This window comes from Macadamia integrifolia, unplaced genomic scaffold (genome assembly GCF_013358625.1).
Source record: "Macadamia integrifolia cultivar HAES 741 unplaced genomic scaffold, SCU_Mint_v3 scaffold875, whole genome shotgun sequence".
NCBI classification, from domain to species: Eukaryota; Viridiplantae; Streptophyta; class Magnoliopsida; order Proteales; family Proteaceae; genus Macadamia; species Macadamia integrifolia.
Window position 1 is genome coordinate 118,647 of NW_024870567.1, and position 23,388 is coordinate 142,034.

The following is a 23,388-nucleotide window of genomic DNA, read 5'->3' on the forward strand; positions in this document are numbered from 1 at the left end:
CCCCTCTCATCAGCTCCTGCTTCTCTTGTTCTAGACTCACCTTCCCCAATTCTCAAGACTTAGACGCAAGTATCCCATATGTTAGTTATCACTGATGGCAATTTTATGAAGTTTTCTTTTAAAGTAGGGTGGGCTGCAATAATCTATGTTCACAGTGTTTTCCAGTGTGCCTCCCTTAACTCTGGTTTTTCAGGGAGCGCGCAAGAGTTGGTAGTTCAAGAAATCCTCAGAGTGTTGCAGGCGAAGCGATTAGGCACCACAGACGTCATTGCCTGGACTGACTATGAAGTGCTTCATTTATTCAAAGAAGATTAGGATAACTGGCCATAGAAGATGTTTAGTTTCATGTTGGATTTGAATTATTTAAGTTAATGTTTTGTAAATTTCAACTCGGTGAAATGGTGCAGGACTCAAGTGACCTTGGCTCATTAGTTAGCTACTAAAGCTAGAGCTGAACGGTTATATAATCTATTTCTAACTTCCCCTCCCCTTTAGTTCCTTAATGAATTTTCACTTTCTATCAAAAATACAGAATAAAATTCCAGATTGGATCCAACACTGGAGGGTGCTTCCTTACTCTCCATCTTTTAAATAGACTCAAATACACTTTAAATCAATATATACATATACAAATTCTAGTGGCACTAACACTTCCCCCACCCCACTCCACCCCAAACCCCAACAACCGCATCTAGAACTCGCTTTCTCATACTTCGAGTACACACTCGTACAATATATGACTTTATGTACTATAGCAATCATACCATTTTATTTTTTTATTGGTAAAAATAATAATTTTATATATACTTATTATTGTTTGTAACATTAAAACCACATCAATGCAAATAATATAATTATCCTTTTGTCCCAACCCTCCTTCCGCTGATAAGGTATTTGATTTCATTTTTGGAGAAAATTGGAATACAACACTTATATCCTCTTATTTTCCCTTACCTATTGGTAATAATATTGTGCAATTTCCTATAAATTCTAACCCTGATAAATGCTTGTGCCATCTATCCAAAAAAGGGGCCTCACTACTAAAATGGTTGCTAAATATTTGAACTATGGTCTAATTACTAACCATATTGGAATCTCATACATGTGCTCCTACTTACATATTTGCTCACATTGGTGGCGATTCTTCCAAAAACACCAAACATATCCGAAACTTAAGATCTTTTTCTAGGGACTTGCAAACGGAGGAATCCCATCAAAGAATATTCTGGGGAAAAGGATGACTATTGATTCTACATATGGTTTATGTAAAAAACATTAGGAATCCATTTTGCATACTTTTCTCTCTTTTGATTTCACTAAGAGAATTTGGGCTTCAAGCCCATTGGTTTTACGCTCTGAGAATCACTCTGCTCCCCCTTTTAAGCATCCTATTATGTGCTTTTTTAACTCTAACATAATCCCTGAGAATCATTTTAGAAACTTCTTTATTTCTTTTATTATATATGATACAAAATTTAAGCATTTATCAACAAAAGCGAATTTCAGTAAACATGCGAATAAACTATCAAATTGATTGCTAACCATTTAGAAACCCTATAGATTATACCGCAATTAAAACAGTTTGAAACCGTGAAACCAACACTGTTTTAAAACCGTGAAACCCAAATCGTTTACTGAACGATCCAATTTTAGAAAGTACAGCCATTCAGTAAACAGTTCAATTTTGGTTTCAGTTAAATAAATGTGAACCGAACCGAATTGTACATATACACCGAAACAAACCAATTAACACCCCTAGGACCAATCTGTCTTCCCCCACAATATAAAAATTACCCCCTATTTTTAACCATTTGTGCTGGTAAAATAAATCCTTTTGTCTTCCTCTTAGTAGAATATCCCCCTTTTCTAACCTTTTGTGATGTTAGAAACAAATTCTTTCGTCTATTCTCTCCCTCCTCTACCCAGTTTTTGGCTTCTTGTGGTGTGTCCTGCACTTGATTCAAGACAACCAAATCAAGTAAAATACAGCAGATTTTTGTTTTGTTTCCTTATTGACCAAAGGTAATAGTTTATTGTGGGATTTAACAGAGAAAACTATTGATCCACTTTTAGGCAGCATAGGGTAAGCGATCCTCTTTGTCTCTATCTCTCTCCTTCTACGACTGAGGATAAATATATTATTTTATAAAAATGAGGATAAATAAACACAAGGAGGCATAGCATATGCTATGCAGCCAAACAAGGATCTTTTTCCCTTCTAGTGAGCATCCCCTCTCTTGATTTGTACTGCCATATATAATTCATGTAACAAATTCTCAGCTTGGGCATATCGTATTATTATTAATGGCAATTTCATTGCAAAGGGGAGCATGAAAACGCTCGAGGCTTCCTGATTACAAAGGTCAAGTAGCCAAGGAGTGGATAATGGCCAAGATGTCTTACATGCAATAGACACAACCTTCAAAGCTAGAAGGTTGGCGACGACATTCGCCACCCTAAAAATATGAGTAAAAGTAACATGCAAAATTTTAGAAGCTAACATCTGAATATCTGAGACAATACATGCCAAGGAGGATGGAGTGTAGCTATTAGGAGTAACCAATTAATTTATGAGAGAAGCACAATCAGACTCCACTGTCACACCTAGCCTCCAATAAGCTTAGGTATGCGGCATTGGACACCTCACCGTCTCCAGTCAGCCTGTTTCCCTAGGATCTAGACTATGGCAGATCATAACACCTTAACAACACAACTAAGATCAGAAGTCATATGAATATATACAGTCCATCAATGAGATATAACACATCATTTCTAGTGTCACTATGTGATAGAGTATATTTACAATAATCTAGATAAAATTCATATACCTTACAAAAAAGAATATTTATACAGTTTGTAGTATATCAGAAACAGACTATATACATCAAAGTTCGCATCAGCAGAAATATAAACACAAAAAGACATAGGAACAGTCTATCCTATTCCTCAGAAGAACTTGCCTCCATAGACACAATTGTCACACTCACAGTCGGGTCCATGGTCAGTTTCATCCTCTGGAAGATTAGCCAAGTAATCCAAGGCCACTGTCTCATGATCAAAGTTGGTAGTTGGCAAAACACTGATCTCGTCATATGGAAAAGTAAAAAAGAGGGGCGACCACGTCATGCTCAGTGAAGGGGTGGAGGCAGGTAGGCAAGCAAGCAACCACAGTACAAATGATGCAATGAATGCTCCACACCTTATATGATGTTCATGGATTCATTTAAGTTACACTACTTCCTATTTTATTATTACTAAGTCTACAATCAGTGGTGTAGTGCTACGCAACGTAGGTGGAATTCTCTACTTTGTGCGTTGGGCCTTAGGAATACAATCTCGTTGCAGGCAGGAGTTAGCCAGTCCCGGAAAGAACCTTAGTCACCCAGCTAACCCCTAAGTTAGTAATCCCGGGCAGTCAAGTGTACAATACATCATACCTTGTTGGTATCTGTCTCTAGGTACAGTACGTCATACCTCAGAAGTGTACTGCTGATCAGGAAGCCACAGGTCAGGATTAGTTAGTACCTATCCCCTATTAACAAGGGATTGTAGCACTCGGGTGGTGATAACCTAACCCACAATTTCTATATAATGCATATTCAATCATCAACCATTCACAACATGCATACAATAACCATTGGGTACCTATCAGTGTCCCATCTTACTTGTTTTACCTGTTCTGGCTTCCCATTCCACAAGTCAATGTCAGAACAATAACAATAATTATATGCACACAACCATAATGCATGAATCACAAGCAAGACTTAAAATATTAAACACTCCATAAAACAAGTCAGGGCACCCACTCGATTCAAATATATTTCCTCCCTGCAATTTATACTTCCTATTTCACAAGATATTTAAATAATTATTTTTCAAAATAAAATCCTATAATTCTACCCCAGCTTGTCTAAGTATATCATCCCAATTCTTGAATTCAATTAGGCATATGACTGTCCTTCACTAAACAAGTCTGAGTTTCCAGTTTTCTTCCTTACTATGTCACAAGAGGGAAATCACTAGTGGCTCCCACATCTGATTAGGGGTTCCTGGTAGCCCATTAAAGATCATCGAACCCAAAGGTCTCTATTTGCCTATAGGCTACATTTCATTTGAATTCTTAAGTACACAGTTTCCAACATAGGGTTCAAAGCATGCTAACCAATTACATAGCAAAATTGGCTAATGGAACCCAAACCAGCAGGTTGCCTGGGCAGCAACCGGTTGGTCGGTTGGAGACCTGTCGGTTCCCTGTTTTCAACAGAATTTTGATTCCACAAGCCCTGTACCATATTCCAATTCATTTTTAATTCAATCGCTAATTTTTTTTTTTTAGTTGGGAGATTAGTAGGGAATGAATTAGACTCTCAATTGACCCATTTTTGGGTTCCTATTGTCTTGCCTTAGCTTCGGTACTAAGTTCTTACAGAATTTTTAGGGTTTATAGTAAAATTTGTAGAACTGAATCTTTTTTCCCAATCTCTCACTTAATTGAGGTTGTATTCAGGTGCCTTTAGTCATGTAAGAAATGTTCCAACCCATTTCAAGCTTACATAGAATTATTTTGGATAAAATTGAATGAAATTCTACAAAAAATCCCATTTCCAATCTTGAATAAAATTCTGCCCTAAGGTGTTTGGTAGAATTTCTAACTAATCAATCCCATCCCTACCTTAATTTAATTTTTTTATTTCTATAGATTCCTTTGAACTACTGAAACCCTAGATTCCAGAGTTGACAAGGCTAAATTCCTAGTAAATAGGGTCTTAGAGACCTTTCCAGGACCTTGGACAGGGATTTCCTGGCTGCCTCCAGTTGGCAAAATCCCTAACCCTACTAGCTACCAAATCCATATACAATTACCTAATTAACCTACCACAATAGTGAGTTCACTCACCTAGGTGCAGAACCTTTCCAGTAGCAACCTAAGGTGAGTCAATTCACTCCACACTTCTCTTTCTTCCTCTTCTTCCTTCTCTTTTTTTCGTCTTCTCCTTTCTTACTACCTCTCCTTACTATTACAACAGCCAATGATTTGGGGGTGATTTACAACCCTAATAGTCCTTATATAGGGCAGCCCAAACAGACCCTTAGGTCTGTTGGCTGGCCCGTATTTGTTTCTATTTATATAATACCCTATTAAGCTAATATGTAATTAAGTTTATAATTTATTCCCCTTTTATTTATTGGCATAAAATATATATTTTATACCTCAATTAGGTTTATTTCCATAGGGGTATAATGGGGAATTGCACAACAAAGGTGTGGGCCCCACAGTGCTAAAACCCAAAAAATCACATTCTAGTTGTTTCCCTCGTGCCCTAACCATGTCAAATTGAATTGATGTGATAGGTCTCAGACCGAAAGTGGAAATTACCACTAGGTTTTGGCTCGTGGCAGCTCATTGTAAGAGGGGGAGAGATGACCCCACTTTCTTGTGTATTTCTTGCCAATCCAATTGGAGGGGATTCAAGCCTTCTGACCCTAGATGGTAAGTGACCCGACACCCTGGCACTCGAGTCCTGGCACACACCAAAATTGCCAAAAGACCATGCACACAACCTAGGGCAACCACCCATGCAAGAACCACTTGAGGATAGCAAGCAGTCAAGGAACAACACTGCCTTGACCATCGGAAATAGCCTGGACCTGGATCCGGTGACATGAATTCGGTGGCCTAATAGGTTGCTGAATTTGTTTCGATGCCCATGGGACCCACCACTGGCATCATGAACAACCCCGAAAGAACCCATGTACGCTCCCACACCTTCCTCGTGACTTATACTCTATATAAGTCTAAGGAGGTGGGCCCATGTGTTCCAAATTATGGAATAACCCACTCAGACTGGATATGGACCAACCAAACAGACCCTAGTCACTAACTACAAATAAGAGAAGTGAGCTTCATTTCTCACTTCTCACTTCTCACTGTCCAAATCATGGGAAGGAGAGAAAGGAGGAGAGAAAGAAAGGAGAAGAACAGGAAGAAGGGAGAAGAGCTCACCTTGGCTCCTGGCTGCCCGCTTAGTTGTCGGAATCCATGCCGAAGGTAAGTGTCACTTCTCCTACCACTCTCTCTCATCATTTTAACTTAGCATAGCTGGGTAAGAGGTGAATAATGACTTGGCACCTCTCAAAACTCAGGTGATTGTCATTTCACTCTCCTGGTGTGATTGCCATGCTCAAACCAAGTCGGGTGAGCTCCAGTAACACTTGTGACCAAATGACCATCTAGGGTTGCGATCTTTCGATCGTCGTATCTCCCAAATGGCCCAATGGAATTGGGATTTCTTTAGCTTAAAATGAAGGTAGGAACACCCTCTACAAACTCTATGGAACAAATCCTGGCGATCAGGCCCGAGCCAAAAAGCCCCAAATCTGTGGGCATGCTTCTATGTTTCCACCGAAAACACCTGGGCTTGAATCCGGTGCCTTGTTTATGGTGAGTAGGTAGCTCTTATGAGCTCTCTTCTAGTGCCACCGGATTCACAACTGATGAATCTGATGGAATTTCCTTATTTTCGACGAGGTGAATCTAGTGACCACCCTGGACTGTCAAAGTTTGATAGTACTTATACCCTTTGGGGGTAACCCTTATGGGTTTCCTATGATGTTCCTGATACGTATTGACGTTCAGTTACCTTTGTGCCTAGGACAGAGATGCGTATGTACCATGAGGGCAAAAGTGAGTTTGACACCCGGTTGACATACTTGGAACCCAATTCGACAGAATACAGCCGAGGTGAGGGATGGTTGACTTTTATTTTTGAAATGTTTAATTTCTTTAGAATGGCTCACATGTGTTAGGATTTTTGCATGATCATTTAATTGCATAAATGATTATGATGATCCATAACATGTTATTATATTGAATTGTACATTGTTGATGCAATGGGAAATTTGATATGGAATTGTATGTTTGAGATGGGATCCGATGTGGCTGAGGTGGTTCCAATACCATGATTGTTGTATAGATGTTGCATTCATGCATTGATTTTGTGTATTAGATTAGATGTAGTCACAGATTACACTTTGTGGCCGATGGTGATTTCGGTATCATGTACTCCGAGACTACATTGGGAAATGGATACGCTTCATGGCCGATGGTAATTCTGGTATTGCATAGTCCATACTCAATTGCTTATATACTATAATAGGTATATAGTCATGGGTTACACTTTGTGGCCGATGATAATTCTGGTATCGTGTACCTCGAGACTATACTTGGAAATGGACCCGCTTCGTGGTCAATGGTGATTCTGGTGTCACGTGGTCCATACTAATTATATTCATTATGCAAGGCATGTAGGATATTTATGGTTAGGTGACAGACCCTATGCTACGTCTCTTTGCTAATAGGGGTAAGGTGTTGGATAATCCGATGGTGGTATGTTTGATAAACCTTTTTGAAATGCCACACCCATAAAATGATGTGATTGTTGCCAGAGGCAAGAATTAGTCCGACGTGGCCGATGGTGATTCTGGTGCCATGATTACCAGGAGGGGGTTATCAACGGTTTGTTGGGTGACCGATAGTCGAATTCTGGGATCAACATGCTGATGAGCACATTTATGTGTCAAATCTTAGGTAGTATAGCATGCATTTTACATATTTAGAATGGAGCTAACTTGGGTTTTACTCTCTTTTTGTAAGTTTTATATTTTCAAGGTCTTAAGGACTATCGGGTGCCCTATCTCCAATTTTACACGTAAAGGGGTCCCATTTCTTTTCATGGCTGCAAAGAGGATGAAATTCTAAGCAAGATGGATGTGTTGCATTAAAAGTACACATCTGTTTGGTCACCCGTACAAGTGATTATTCTTTTCAGGCCAAAAGAAGAATAATAGATCAGAACTTAACCGAGATGCAGAACCAGCCCATCTGCAGTTGTCCCAGAGGTAAAAATAATATTCCAAGATGCCAACAAGGATCGATCGACCCCCCTTGAGTGATTGAAGATTCTTTTTTGGTAACAACAACTACCTAGCATAGTTGGTGAGTTATGGCGTGCAAAAATCCCTTGCTCACCAGGAGGTCTCAAGTTCAAACCTCTTGGCCTATTTTTTCTCCCTTTTTCTTCAAATTCCTATTTTCTACCTCATCACAATGATTGTCTAAATCCCCACTAAATTGGAAACCCAATTTTTTTTGGAAGATTTTCTCTCTCCTACTCACCTACTTAAAGAACCAAGGGGCATGGATGATATTTACCATTAAAATAGAAGATGTCCAAATCCAAAGCAAGGAAAGTAGAAATCGTGTAAGGGGAGTTTGTGCGCAAGTTTGAAGAGAGAGAGAGAGAGAGAGAGAGAGAGAGAGAGAAAGAAGGAAATAAATGAGAAAAAATAGGAAAAAAAGAAAGAAAAAAAAGGGGAAAAAAAAAGAAAAAAAATCATGGAGATTTTTTCTCTTCCCTATTCCATTCTCTCCCCTACACCTCATCATAAAATCGACCAAGGGATCCACCCTTTGGCGTTCTCATCTTTTCCTCCCTTTTTCTCCTCATTCCTATTTTCCACCTCATCATCGTGATTGTCCAAATCCCCACCAAATTGGAAACCCAATTCCCCAAATCGTTTTCTCCTCCTCTATATTCCCATAAAAGAGGGTCGACCAAGGGGGGGAAGGGCGTCCTCTCTCTCTCTCTCTCTTTAGTTTTTATTTTTCTTTTTTATTTTTTTATACAAGCACTTTTGTAATATATTTTTTTTATTAATGCAAGTCTTTGTTTATGCTTTTCAAGTCTTTATTGTTCATGCAATTCAAGTTACTTAAATGTGTAATAATTTTAAATTTCTAGTTCTAGGCTTAGTTCTAAGTGACAAGAACAACTGCGGAGCATCTCTTTCAAATGCAAGTTTTTCTTCATGATTTGTTTTCACCAGGCCTAACAATTTCAGATTGATTTAGTTTAGATCAATCAAGTTTTCAGTTCAAGGATTGAAGTTCAGGTAAGTAGGCTTCTACATAAGTCTTCTCACCCCCCTCTCATTCTCTCTTCTTACTACCCATCATTCTTAAATTAGGTTTTAAATTTATAGTTTTACATTATTACTTTCCCTTTCCCCCAAGGTTCGTGGCTAGATGTATGCGTTGGCTTTGCCCCTCTCTAGCCATGGAACCATCCTTTTACTTTGATTATTTATATTGCATCCCTTCCCCTAAAGCTAAGTAGAAAATCCCTTGTAAGAGTACTCTCTGGTCAAGCAGGGAAGCTCATATTATTTATGGTGTATCTTTCGGGCTAAGTAGATATACCTACTTGTGTGCCTCTCTCTAGCTTTTTTTCATTTTTATTTTATTTATTTACTTTTCAGCACTTTTTATTTCAGAACCTTTACTTTCAGTTTTTTTTTTTTAATTTCGTGGTTTGAGTATTTAAATTCCTAGATGATGAATGGTTAGGTCATTCAATTTTTATTTCAATTGCAATTCCAATTTCCTTAGATGTGTTGGTTAGGACGTTTTTAGATGCATTGTGTTAGGACGATAGTTAGAAGTAGATCACCAAAATCAATCGTTATACTTTCACATTACTAGAAGAAGCTTAAAATAAAGTGGCTACTCTCCTTATGTTTGACCCATTAGCTACACTGATCCGTATGCTTGCGGTTACTTTTAAAATTCAAGCATAGGCTCCTAATCACGATTAGGGTTTGTATCACTGTCTGACTGATATGTGCATGCCGGGATCAAGGATACAGCCTAATGCGTCGTAGTAGCATTTACCAAACTTAGATGTATTGTTAGGTGGTTTAATAAACAAATAGATTGCATCATTCGCATAATGGACTATGTGTTTAAATTCTGTATTCATGTCATCATGGATTATTGTATATATGACTACTTGTGCTTGATTGTGCATGAAACTCACCCCTCACTGAGTAAGTTGGAAGCCCACCTCACGTATATGCTACTTTTTAGATGATGATGCAGGTATAGTAGTGCCGTTGGGTGGTAACTCAACCTCTGCAGGACCTAACTATGGAGTAGGTGACTGGTGGATGCCAGAAGCCAAAGAGCACGACCAGGATTGTGCCTGTGACACCTGTGCCTACTCGGCACCTTGAGAGGCTTGGGTGCCCTTTGATTGATTTTGATACCGAGCTATACATTGGTATTCTTTTTAGGCTTATTATGTATAAGTCATGTATATTTGTAAATGAGATAACGTAGTTATGATTATGTAATATCACTAGATAATTTCTCCATTTTAATTTATGATCTACTATTATACTCTGATTTCACTGCAATTGGTCTGGTTTGTGTTGTGAGATGGTGAATGTTAAGGTACTGCTATCAAAGATCTTGGTAGGTTGGTAAGACGGGTAATCATCTTACTCACACCACAGGTATTTCTAATGGTAAATTGGGATTACTAGAAGTGGGGTGTGACAGCTTGGTATCAGAGCGCGAAGCTCTGTCTAAACTCACAATCTTAACCGAACCTTAATTTAGGGATTAGGATTAAAAAAAAAAAATTTCAAAGACAACAATTAATAGAAATACACAAGCAGGAGACAAGTTTAAGTGTTAAAGCCATTTCATTAAATAAGGAAATTGAATACACCAATTTTCTTAAAATAAATGATTGAAAGCAGGAAATCTTAACTAGCCTAACTTCTAGGAATTCAAATAACATAAGCAAATGGAAGAAAATAAAATGCAACTAACATTTAGAACACCAGAACTGGAAATAAAGCCAGCTATACCGGAAAGTAGAAAACATATAAATCCTAAAACTACTAAAGCACTCGTGTGCTACTACTGCTAAGCATTGTTGGGATCTTGCTCCTGGACCTAACCCTGGTTCTGAGTCTAACCCTATGTTCTTGGCCCCGACCCCAGCCCCGGCACCAGAATGCCAAGGTGGAAGACTATTGCCTACATCTGTGTCTCAAGGGAGGCTACTCGATTGTCCAAAAGGCAGTAACTCCTATCCACACTTTCCAGCTAATTATCCATCCTCCTCAGTAGATTGGTGGTGGTATCCAGATGAGCCATCACGTCATTGAGTCCACAGGGCCTCGAACCCCTAGTGCCCTGAGAGGAGGAGGCAACAGTAGTGCCCATATCCTATGGGTTAGGTGGTGGAACCACTCCAGCAGGAGGCCCGTGTGGAGGGTCAACACCTTCATGACACTCCTGGTGACCATCATGACCGCCCCAATCACCACTTCCTTGTTGATCCTCTACATCCTTCAGTCGCTCTTCTTCAGCTTCATCCTTGGTTACCTCATCCACATTGAGTTTCATTTTTTTCAGAGATTCTTGGTTGAAGTCCAGAACATCAACCCGCAAAGTCTCCTTATCCTCCAGCTGCACTCCAAAACTCTTGAATACCTCGGTTAGGATCCGACCATAGCAAAGGTTTTTGGCCCTACATGCCCCCACCCCCACCCCCGCCCCACCCCCAGATTTTGTCACCATGATACACATCAACAGATAAGGAAGATGGACCGGAAGCCCCATGTAAACACAATATGTGACATATGCTTGTAGGATAGACACCTCATCAAAGTGTCTGCTGGAGGGAAGGATGTTGAGCTGAAAGATTTGGCACATGACCTCTGGTGTAGCTCAATAGCTGGCAGTTAGGTGCCACCCAAAAGTTTCTTCGTGAGAATGCGGTCCATCTCTGCCTAAACATCGAAGTTCTGGAACTCATAGGATAAGGTTCTAGGAGGGTAAGAGGCCAGTTCTCCCACATTGGAGACCATCAGGATGTCATCCAGCTTTGCCATGCCAAAGGAGATATCTACCTCCTTCACCCTCGAGGTGATTCTCATCTCCTTAGAATCATGGTTCTCGCATCGCAGGTTGCAGTAGAAAAGCCTCACGAGCCGTGGGTGGTACTTTATGTTTGGCTTCAATATGTGGTACCACCCTATGGCATCAAAGCATTGGCGAATATGAAATCGTCGAAAGTACCTTATATGCACATACTTGCCCCGATCAACATTCTGGTACTCAAAACTATCCCAGCATCTTGTTCCGCCATAGACTAGAACAACTGGTGATCGTACTGCTCCTCCATGGGAATAGCCAATTGTGGTTGAGCGGCAGTCAACGAGGATGAACACCATGACCGGACATTGTTGCAACAAAAAGGATCCCTAGAGTTTTGGAAGAATAAACTTGGGTTAGAAGAGAGTACCTAAAACCAAAGAGAAAACCTCAAAACCTAGGTCAGAGAAGACGAAGAACTCACCTTGGATGCGTGTGTGGCACCAGTCTGGCAGAAAATCATGAGAAGAAGGTAGGCAATGGCTGGGGAGGCCTTCCTTGGTCATTTCCTCCCTTTCTCCTACATGTAGGGTAGGGTTTTGTAAAGAAATAGCAAAAACCGAGCCTACTTATAATGCACTGAAGGCCACTGGAAACACTGGACCTGAATCCGGTGAGTTATTTCCAGTGAGAAAATTTTTGAAAAGTGCTCTCTGCTAAGGCCACTAGAAATAGACCTGATGAATCCAGTGGATATGGCCCTATTTCCGGTGAACAATTTTGGGTATAAAATTTTTATTTTTTCTTATTTATTTTGTTTTATTTGTTTCCTTAATTAGAGATTGCCTTCCTAATATGCATATGTTCGGATTATGGTACCTTTTGGGCCCCACCCATGCATACTCCAACCCTAATGCACCCCTTGAATATATGTGTGGGACCCACTATGCATGTGTAAGTATAGTATGCACCATGTACATGCATGTGAGACTAATGAGATTCCTCAACAGGAATCATGTCACGTCGGAACACCCGGTCCCTCTCTAATGTGTTGCCTCCCGCTTCCCCTACGCAGAACTGAGGTAGACCACATAATGTGCCACCAGCCCCACCAATTCTCATAGCCCAAGATGTTTCCAACATAATGGGAAACATGATGTGTGAGGTGGAAGAGAGGCAAACTCAATTCATGGCTGGGATTGATACCTAGATCCAGGCAGCTATTAAGGCCTAGAATGCACCTCCTGCACCCCCTACTCCACCGGCACCAGCCTCGGTGCCAGCTGGCTCTGCCACCCTTTAAACCTCCGATGGGATGCAAGGGCAAATGCACAGACAGGTGCAAGGATAGGTACGAGGGTAATTTCAAGGATAAGTGCCTGGACTAGTGCAAGGGTTGGCCCAAGTACACGTAGAAGGTTGGATTGACCTAACCAGGATGATAGAGAAGTTCCAAAGGCTTACGCCCCTATACTTCTCTAATGTTAATCATGATCAATTGCCTCCATCAAGATGGGTTGTGGGTTTGGAGAAAGTTTTTAAGTTGATGGGCTGCAATGATGAGCAGAAAATACTGTGCTAGTAATTAACTGCAAAATGAAGCTAATGCTTGGTGGAGGGCTACTAAGCCCATTATGAGGGTAACCAACCCAACCCCCACTTGGGAAGACTTCAAGGAGACCTTCTTTGGGAATTACTTCCCTGAGAGCTTTCAGGATAGGAGAGGGAGTGAGTTCTCCAATTTGGTGTAAGGGTCCCGATCAGTGCTAGAATACCAGCAGAGGTATGAGGAGCTGTATTACTTTGCTCCAGAGCACATTCAAAATGACAGGGCCAAGGCCAAGAAGTTCGGAAAATGGTTGAGGCCAAGCATCAATTCTACTATGATTGGGTTGAAGCTGTAGACATATACAAAAGTGGTCTAAGTGGTCAAGTCCATTGAAGACCGACACAGGGACAATTTCTTAGCCCAACAAGGAATGGGGAAGAGGCCCATGGTGTCCATTGATTCTAGGGGAGCCAGCAAGCAATCTAGAGGCCCTTATATCAACCTAACTCCAATCCAATCTAGAAGACCAGAAGAAATCCAAGCCACCCAGTCCTCTCATTCTAGTGGTGTGTCTCAGTCTATGGGATCAAACCTCAGGTGCTTTCACTGTGACTAGCCAGGCCACTTAGCCAAGACATGCCCCCACCATTGGTCGGGTGATGCACCTTACACCCTACCACCTAGGCCCCAGCAAACATATGCAGCCAATAGGCCAGCATAGCCACCACAGGGACAAAGACCACAGGGAAGGGTGTTTGCTCTGATAGCCAAGGATGCAGAAGCTACACCAGGTGTGGGATAGGTACCTTATTAATATCATTATTACATGCACATGTGTTATTTGACTCAAGACCATCCCATTCATTTGTATCACCAAAATTTGTGAGGAAGATGGGAATTCCACCCAAGAACTTGACTTGATGCTTGGAAATGAGTACACCTACAGGAAGTGTGGTGGGTTTGAATTATGTGAATGAACCATGTCCGGTGACTGTAAATGGACATAACTTGAATGCACACTTGATTGAGTTAGACATGACCGACTTCGATATAATTTTAGGGATGGACTGGTTGTCCACTTACAAAGCCATTGTGCTACGTGCAGAGAAGGTGATAATTTCCAGACCCCATGATGAGGGAGAATTCACCTTCGTAGGGGATAAGCCAAAGAAACACAAGAGGATAACACAAGAGGATTTTTGTGTCAGCACTTCGGATGAAGAAGCTACTAGACCAAGGATGTCAAGGCTACTTAACATTTGTGATAGATACTAAGATAGAGGTCAGACCATTGACCAAACTGGATGTGGTAAGGGAATTTCCTGACGTATTTTTGGATGACTTGACAGGATTACACCTGGACCAAGAGACAGCGTTTGTTATAGACCTACTCCCCGGCTCGGCACCAATGTCAAAATCTCATCCCACATAGCCCCCACAGAATTGAAGGAATTACAGGTGTAACTTCAGGACCTTCTGAAGAAAGGATTCATTAGACCTAGTGTGTCTCCATGGGGAGCTTCAGTATTGTTCGTCAAGAAGAAGGATGAAAGTATGAGGTTGTTCATTGATTACCGAGAGCTTAACAAGCTAACCATCAAGAACTGGTCTCCCTTGCCAAGGATTGATGACATGTTTGATCAACTACAAGGTGCTAAGGTATTCTCCAAGGTTGACCTTAGATCAGGTTACCACCAGATCAGAATCAAGGATAGTGATGTCAGCAAAACAGCCTTTAGATCTCAGTATGGATATTGCGAATTCTTGGTGATGTCATTTGGGCTGACCAACACACCGACTGTATTCATGGACTTGATGAACTGGGTATTTTAGGATGTCTTAGACAAGTTTGTGATTGTGTTCATTGATGACATCTTAGTATACTCTAAGAGTGTAGAGGAACATGTTGTTCACTTGAGACTAGTACTGCAACTTTTGAGAGAAAAGCAACTCTATGCTAAATTCAGCAAGTGTGAGTTTTGACTGTCTCAAGTGGCATTCCTAGGTCACATTGTCTCAGATAAAGGGATAGAGGTTGACCCAGGCAAGGTGATGGCAGTTCTAGCGTGGGACACCCCCAAGAATGTGTGATGAGCACATTTATGTGTGAAATCTTATGTAGTAAAGCATGCATTTTACATATTTAGAATGGAGCTACCTTGGGTTTTACTCTCGTTTTGCAGGTTTTGTATTTTAAAGGCCTTGGGGACTACTGGGTACCATATCTTCAATTTTACATGCAAAGATGTCCTGTTTCTTTTCATGATTGCAAAGAGGATAAAGTTATGAGCAAGATGGACATGTTGCATTAAAAGTACACATTCGTTTAGACTTCCGTACACTCGATTATACTTTTCAGGCCAGAAAAAGAATAATGAACCAGAAGAGAACCGAGATGCAAGCCCAGCCCTTCTACAATTGTCCCAGGGGTACAAGAGAATATTTCAAATGCCAACAAAGCAAGAGGGACCCACCTTAGATGACACACTCTCCCCCTTGTGTGGGGAAGACTTTCTCTCTCCTATTTTTTAGGAGATTTTGTTGAAGATCACTTATTTTCCACCTACTTAAAGCACAAGGGGCATGGACGGAATTTCCAATACAAATTAGAAGAATGTCCAAGTCATAGAAATTTGGCCAAGAGGGGTTTTTGGGTAAGTTTGAAGAGGAGAAATAGAAAATAAAGTAAAAAAGGAAACCAAAATCGTGTGAGATCTCCTCTCCTACGATTCTCTCCCTCTCTCTCCTCTCTCCTCCACCTAATCACACCCAAGTCGTTGGACTTCTCTCCTTTCTATCCTCTCTCTTCTCTCTCCTCTCTCCTCCACATCAGGACCTTAGATCTAAACAAACCCTAATTAGGAAACCTAAATTGTGGGAGACTATCCTGTCTTACGATTCTCTCCCTTTCTCTCTCCTCCCCTCATCAAACCCTAATCAAACCCTAATCGTTGGACCCCCTTTCCCCTATTCCCTATAAATAAAATCAAACAAGTGTGGGAGAGAGTGCACTTGACTATTAGGATTTCCTCTCTTTCTCTAGCAATTCTCTATTATGGTTTTCTCTCTAGCACTTCACTTTTAGGGTTTTCTTTTCTCTAGTTTTTCTTTAGGGTTTTCCCTAGTTCTTCTTCTAGTCTTCTTCTTACTTTTTAGTATAAGCACTTATGTAATGGATTTTTATTTAATGAATGCAAGTTTCTTTTTTATGTTTATTGTTCATGGTATTCAGTTGTAATTTTACTTTCTAGTTGTAGGCTTAGTTCTATGTGATAAGAACCAAGTGTGGAGCACAAGTTTTCAAGTCCAGATTTGTCTTCTCTAGGCCTAGTAATTTCAGATTTGGTTTATTCCAGATTTGAATTTTAGGGCTGGTGGTATTTCAAATCAAACAAGAAACAATCAAGTTTAATTCAGATATGGAAGTTCAGGTTAGTAGGCTTCTTCATAAGTCTTCTCACCCCCCTCTCATTCCCTCTTCTGGCTACCCTTTCATTCTTAATTTAGGTTTTTAATTTCATTTCTACTTTATTGTTTTCCCCTTGCCCCAAGGTCTGTGGCTAGACAATGAGTTGGCTTTGCCCCTATCTAGCTATGGAACCATCCTTTTATTTCCTTTACTTTCAGTTATTTACTTTGCCTACCTTTTTGTAAAGCTAAGTAGTGAAGCTCTTGTAAGAGTTACTCTTTAGTCAAGTAGGGAAGCTTGCATTATTTGCGGTGCATCCCTTGGGCTAAGTAGAGAAACTACTTGTGTGCCTTTTGTTTTATTCCCCTTTTTATTTTATTTATTTTATTTCAGCACTTTTTCTTTCAGTTCTTTATTTTTTATCTGTGTGGTTTGAAGTATTTAAATTCCTAGATGTGTTAGTTAGGATGCTTTTAGATGCATTTTTTTTAGGGCTGTTGTTAGAAGTAGATTACCATAATTAATTGATACACTTTCGTGTTACTAAAAGAAGCCAAAAATAAAGTGGCTGCTCTCCTTGTGTTAGACCTGTAGCTACATTGATCCGTACGCTTGTGATTACTTTTAAATCTCAAAAAATGTGGCAGACATTCATAGTTTTCTAGGATTGGCCGGATTCTATAGGAGATTTATTGAGAACTTCTCCCACATTTCAGCACCAATCACCTGACTCACACATAAGGGTGTGAAATTTGAGTGGTCTGATGCTTGTGAGAAGAGCTTCAAGGAGCTAAGGCAAAAGTTGGTATCAGCTCTAGTCTTGACTATTTTGAACAGTACAGGTGGTATGGTTGTGTCTAGTGATGCCTCCAAACAGGGGTTGGGTTGTGTGTTGATGCAGTATGGGAAGGTCATTATGTATGCATCCTGCCAATTGAAGGACTATGAGAAAAACTACCCCACCCATGACTTAGAATCGACAATAGTGACTTTTTCCTTGGAAATTTGGAGGCACTACTTGTATGGTGAGAAGAGTGACATATACTGCGACCATAAGAGCCTCAAGTACTTCTTCACCCAAAAGAAGCTCAACATGAGGTAGAGGCATTGGTTGGAATTGATGAAGGATTATGACAGTGCTATCCACTACCACGCAGGAAAGGCCAATGTGGTGGCCGATGCACTTAGTCAAAAATCTCAGGAATTGACTCTTGTATCACTGACCACCAATGACCATCTCATAGAGGAGGCCAACAGACTGGATTTGGAACTACTAGTGCAAGGTGTCACCTTGTCACTATCGATATTGGTGGTGCAACCCAGCCTAGTGGATAGGAATACTACAGCTCAGGGTACTGATGTAGAGTTGCAGAAGTTGATAATAGATTGTAAGGAAGGAACCTAGAAGGACCCGGACTTCTCCGTGACTGAAGGAGGAATTCTTAAGTTCAAGTAGAGATTGTACGTGCCTAGTAACGGTGACTTGAGAGATACCATTTTTGAGAGAGGCACACAGCTTTCCTTATTCCATCCACCCCGACAGCACCAAGATGTACAAGGATATAAAAGGTTCCTATTGGTGGAAGGCAATGAAGAATGAAGTGGCCACGCATATGTCTAGGTGCCTCACATGCCAGTAGGTCAAGGCTGAAAGACAAAGGCCCTATGGTTTACTACAGTCACTACCTATCCTGGAGTGGAAATGAGAGAATATTACAATGGATTTCGTCATAGGCTTACCCCGCACCAGGAAAGGTATGGATGCCATTTGGGTAATATTTGACCACTTGACCAAGGCAACTCACTTCATCCCGATTAAAGTCACCTTTTCCCTGGACAAGTTGGCCCAGTTGTACATTAACAACAACATCTGGCTTCACGGAGTGCCTGTTAGCATCATCTACGATTGGGATACCAGATTCACATCTAAGTTCTAGACATGTGTGCAGAAAGCTATGGGTACACAACTGAATTTTAGTACCACATTTCACCCACAGACCGATGGCCAGTCAGAGAGGATTGTCCAAACCTTGGAGGACCTACTTCGAGCCTGTGCTCTGGATATGACTTACAGTCTAGATGGGCACATTTCACTTATTGAGTTGTCCTACAACAACAACTACCAGGTTGTTTTTCCATTATCTTCTACATCATTTTAGGGTTGCATTTCTACACAGGCCACAATCGGTATGGCTCCCTTCAAAGCACAATATGGTAGGAAATGTCGAACTCCCCTTTACTGGGAATGAAGCTGGTGAGTGGCATATCCTAGGTCTAGACTTGATACAGGCCACTAGTGAGAAAGGCATGTGATCAAAGAGAGAATTAAGGCAACTCAGTCCAGACAGAAGAGCTATGCGGATGTTCTAAGAAAGCATTTGGAATTTGGTGCGGGGACAAAGTGTTCTTACATATCTCCCCAGTGAAAGGAGTGATGCGGTTCAGCAAGAAGGGAAAGCTGAGTCCTAGGTATAATGGACCATATGATGTCTTGGAATGAATCGGACTTGTGGAATACAGGATAGCTCTACCACCAGAATTAAAGGGCACACATGATGTCGTCCATGTATCCATGTTGAGGAAGTACATACTTGATCCAACTCATGTACTTACTTATATACCCTGTGATTTGGACGAGGATTTTTCCTATATAGAGTTTCTAGAGAAGATTATTGATCGAAAGGACCACATCCTGTGCAACCGCACCGTTTCCTTCGTCAAGGTGAAGTGGATGAATCATCCAGAACAGGAAGCATCGTGGGAGCGGGAAGATGAAATGAAGAAGCAGTACACCAGGCTGTTCGACTTACCAGGTACGTTCAATTTTAAGGATGAAATTCTTGTGAGGTGGGGGGTAATGTTACACCCATACCCTAACCTGGTCTAATTTGAATTGATGTGATAGGTCTCGGACTGGAAGTAGAAAGTATCACCAGGTTTTGGCTCACAACTGCTCATTGTAAGAGGGGGAGAGATGACCCCACTTGCCTATGTATTTCTTGCTAATTCAACTGGAGGAGATTCAAGCCTTTTGACCCCAGACGGTAAGTGACCTGACACCCCCACACCCGAGTTCTGGCACGCACCAAAATTATTGGAAGATCATGCATACAACCTAGGGCAACCACCCAGAACCACTTGAGGATAACAAGTATTTAAGGCACAACACTGCCTTACCCACCAAAAATAGACCACTGGAAATAGCCTGGGCTTGGATCCGGTGACATGAATCCGGTGGACTAACAGGCTGCTGAATTTGTTTCAATGCCCGTGGGCCCCACCACCCGCATGTGAATAACTACGAAAGACCCTGTGTACTCTCCCACACCTTCCTCATGACTTGTACTCCATATGAGTCTAAGGAGGTCTCCATATGAGTCTAAGGAGGTGGACCTACTTGTTTCGAATTGCAGAATAACCCACTTGGACCAGATATGGACCAACCAAACAGACCCTAGTCACTCACTATAAATAAGAGAAGTGAGCTTCATTTCTCACTTCTCACTATCCAAATCATGGGAAGGAGAGAAAGGAGGAGTGAAAGGAAGGAGAAGAAGAGGAAGAAGGGAGAAGAGATTACCTTGGCTCCCGGCTACCTGCTTAGTTGCCGAAATCCTTTCCGGAGGTAAGTGTCACTTCTCCTACCACTCTCTCTCTCTTTATTTTAACCTAACATAGTTGGGAAAGAGGTGAATCATGACCCCAGCACCTCTTGGAACTTGGGTGAGTGTCATTTCACTCTCCCGATGTGATTGCCAAGCTCAAACCAAGCTGGGTGAGCTCCGACAACACTTGTGACCAAATGACCATCTAGGGTTTTGATATTTCGATCGTTGGATCTTCCAAATGGCCTGATGGAATTGGGATCTAGTTAACTTAAAATGAAGGTAGGAATACCCTCTACAAACTCCATGGAACAAATCCCAGCGATTGGGCCTGAGCCAGAAAGCCCTAAATCCATGCTCATGCTTCTTTGTTTCTACCGAAAACAGCCACTGGAAACACCTGGGCTTGAATCCGGTGCCTTGTTTTTGGTGACTAGGCAGCTCTTATGAGCTCTCTACCAGTGCCAATGGACTCACGATTGTGAATCCAGTGGAATTTCCCTATTTCCAGTGAGGTGAATTCGGTGACCACCCTGGACTGTCAAAGTTTGACAGTACTTATACCCTTTGGGGGTAACCCCTATGGTTCCCCTATGATGTTCCCTATATGTATTGATGTTTGGTTACCTCTATTCCCAGGATAGAGACGCGCACATACCCCAAGGCCGAAAGTGAGTTGGACACCCAATTAACACACTTGGAACCTAATTCGATAGAATACAACCGAGGTGAGGGATGGTTGACTTTTGTTTTTGGAATGTTTAATTTATTTAGAATGGCTCACATGTGTTATGATTTTTTCATGATTATTTAATTACATAAATGATTATGATGATCCTTAACATATTATATTGAATTGTCTATTGTTGATGAAAAGGGAAATTTGATATGGAATGTATGTTGTGAGATGGGATCCGGTGTAGCCGATGTGGTTCCTATACCATGATCACCATATGGATGTTGCATTCATGCATTGATTTTGTGCATTAGATTAGATGTAGTCGTCTATTGCACTTTGTGGCCAATGGTGATTCTGGTATTGTGTACTCCGGGACTGCATTTGGAAATAGATATGCTTCATGGCCGATGGTAACTCCAGTGTTGCATATTTCATACTCAACTACTTATATGCTAGATTAAGTATATAGTCGTGGGTTATACTTTGTGGCCAATGGTAATTCCGGTATCATATACCTCAGGACTATACTTGAAAATGGACCCGCTTCGTGGCCAATGGTGATTCCGGTGTCTCATGGTCCACACTAACTATGTTCATTATACAAGGCATGTATGATATTCATGGTTAGGTGACAGACCTTATGCTATGTTTCCTTGCCAACAGGGGTAAGGTGTTGGATAACTCGATGGTGGTATGTTCAATGAACCTTTCTAGAATGCCACACCCGCAGTACGATGTGATTGTTACCGGAGGTGAAAAGTAGTCCTGCATGGCCGATGGTTATTCCGGTGCCGTGACTGCTAACAGGGGGTTATCAGGGGTTTGCTGGGTGACCGATGGTCGCATTTCGAGATCGACAGGCTCTTAATCAGAACTAGGGTTTATATCACTGGGTGAGCAATGTGCGAGTGCCGGGACCAAGGATACAGCCTAATGTGTCATAGTAGCATTTATCAGACTTAGTTGTATTGTTAGTTGGTTTAATAAACAAATAGATTGCATCATCCGCATCATGGACTATATGTTTAAATTTTGTATTCATGTCATCATGGATTATTGTATATATGACTACTTGTGCTTGATTGTGCATAAACACCACCCCTCTGCGCAAGTTGGAAGCTCACCCCACGTATATGCTACTTTTTAGATGATTATGCAAGTATAGTAGTGTCGTTGGGTGGTGACTCAACCTCTGCAGGACTTGACTATGGAGTAGGTGATTGGTGGATGCCAGAAGCCGAAAAGCATGACCAGGATTGTGCCTGTGACACTTGTGCCTACTCCGCACCTTGACTGACTTGGGTGCCCTTCGACTGATTTTGATACCGAACTATACATTGGTATTCTTTTTAGGCTTATTATGTATAAGTCATGGATATTTGTAAATGAGATAACACGGTTATGATTATGTAATATCATTAGATAATTTCTCCATTTTAGTTTATGATCTGCTATTATACTCTGTTCCAAAGCAATAGGTTTGTGTTGTGAGATGGTGAATGTTAAGGTATTGCTATCAGAGATCCTGGTAGGTTGGTAAGATGGGTAAGCGTCTTACTCACACCACGGGTATTCCTAATGGTAAGTTGGGATTACTGGAAGTGGGGTGTGACATTGGTAGTCCAATCGACTAGCTAGTTGATAGCATTTCAGAACCCTTTAGCCTGTATACCCTACTCTTCTGTATCTAGTCTCATGATTAAATTTTACTGCTTTGTCCACACCTCCTGATGAGTTATCCAGTGATGTTGACAGGCTGAACAAGAGCAAGTTGGGCCACTTCTGCCTTCTTGGCACTCCACAGCTGCCAACCAGGCTAGCATTGGCTTCCTCTATTCTATCCTCTTACCTGTTCACAGGTCGGCATATAAATCAGATTAGGGTATTACCATTTCCCCCTCCTTAAAAAAATTTCATCCTCAAAATTTCAATCTGTTCTTCATAACTCAAATCATCATCCAGGTCCACTGATTCAATACATGTGAAGAGTCAGGATTTAGGAACATACTTCTTCAGCATTGATACATGAAAAATATTGTGAAACCTTTCCAACTCTTGGGGCAATGCTAATCTATAAGCTGTCTAGCCAATCCGATCTGGAATCTTAAATGGTCCCACATACCCAGGGCTCAATTTCCCTTTCTTCCCAAATCTTCTTACACCTCTTACTGGTGAGATTCTCAGAAAAACTTTGTCACCCACATCAAATTCCAAAGGCTTTCTTCTATTGTCTGTGTAGCTCTTTTGTGTTAGACTGAGCTGTCTTGGTTCTTTCTCTGATCATATCAATCTTCTCACAAGTAGTCTGTATCAATTCTGGCCCCAAAATTCTTCTTTCTCTGACTTCATCCCAATATAATGGAATTCTACATTTCTTCCCATACAAAGCTTCAAATGGTGTGATACCAATAGTTTTTT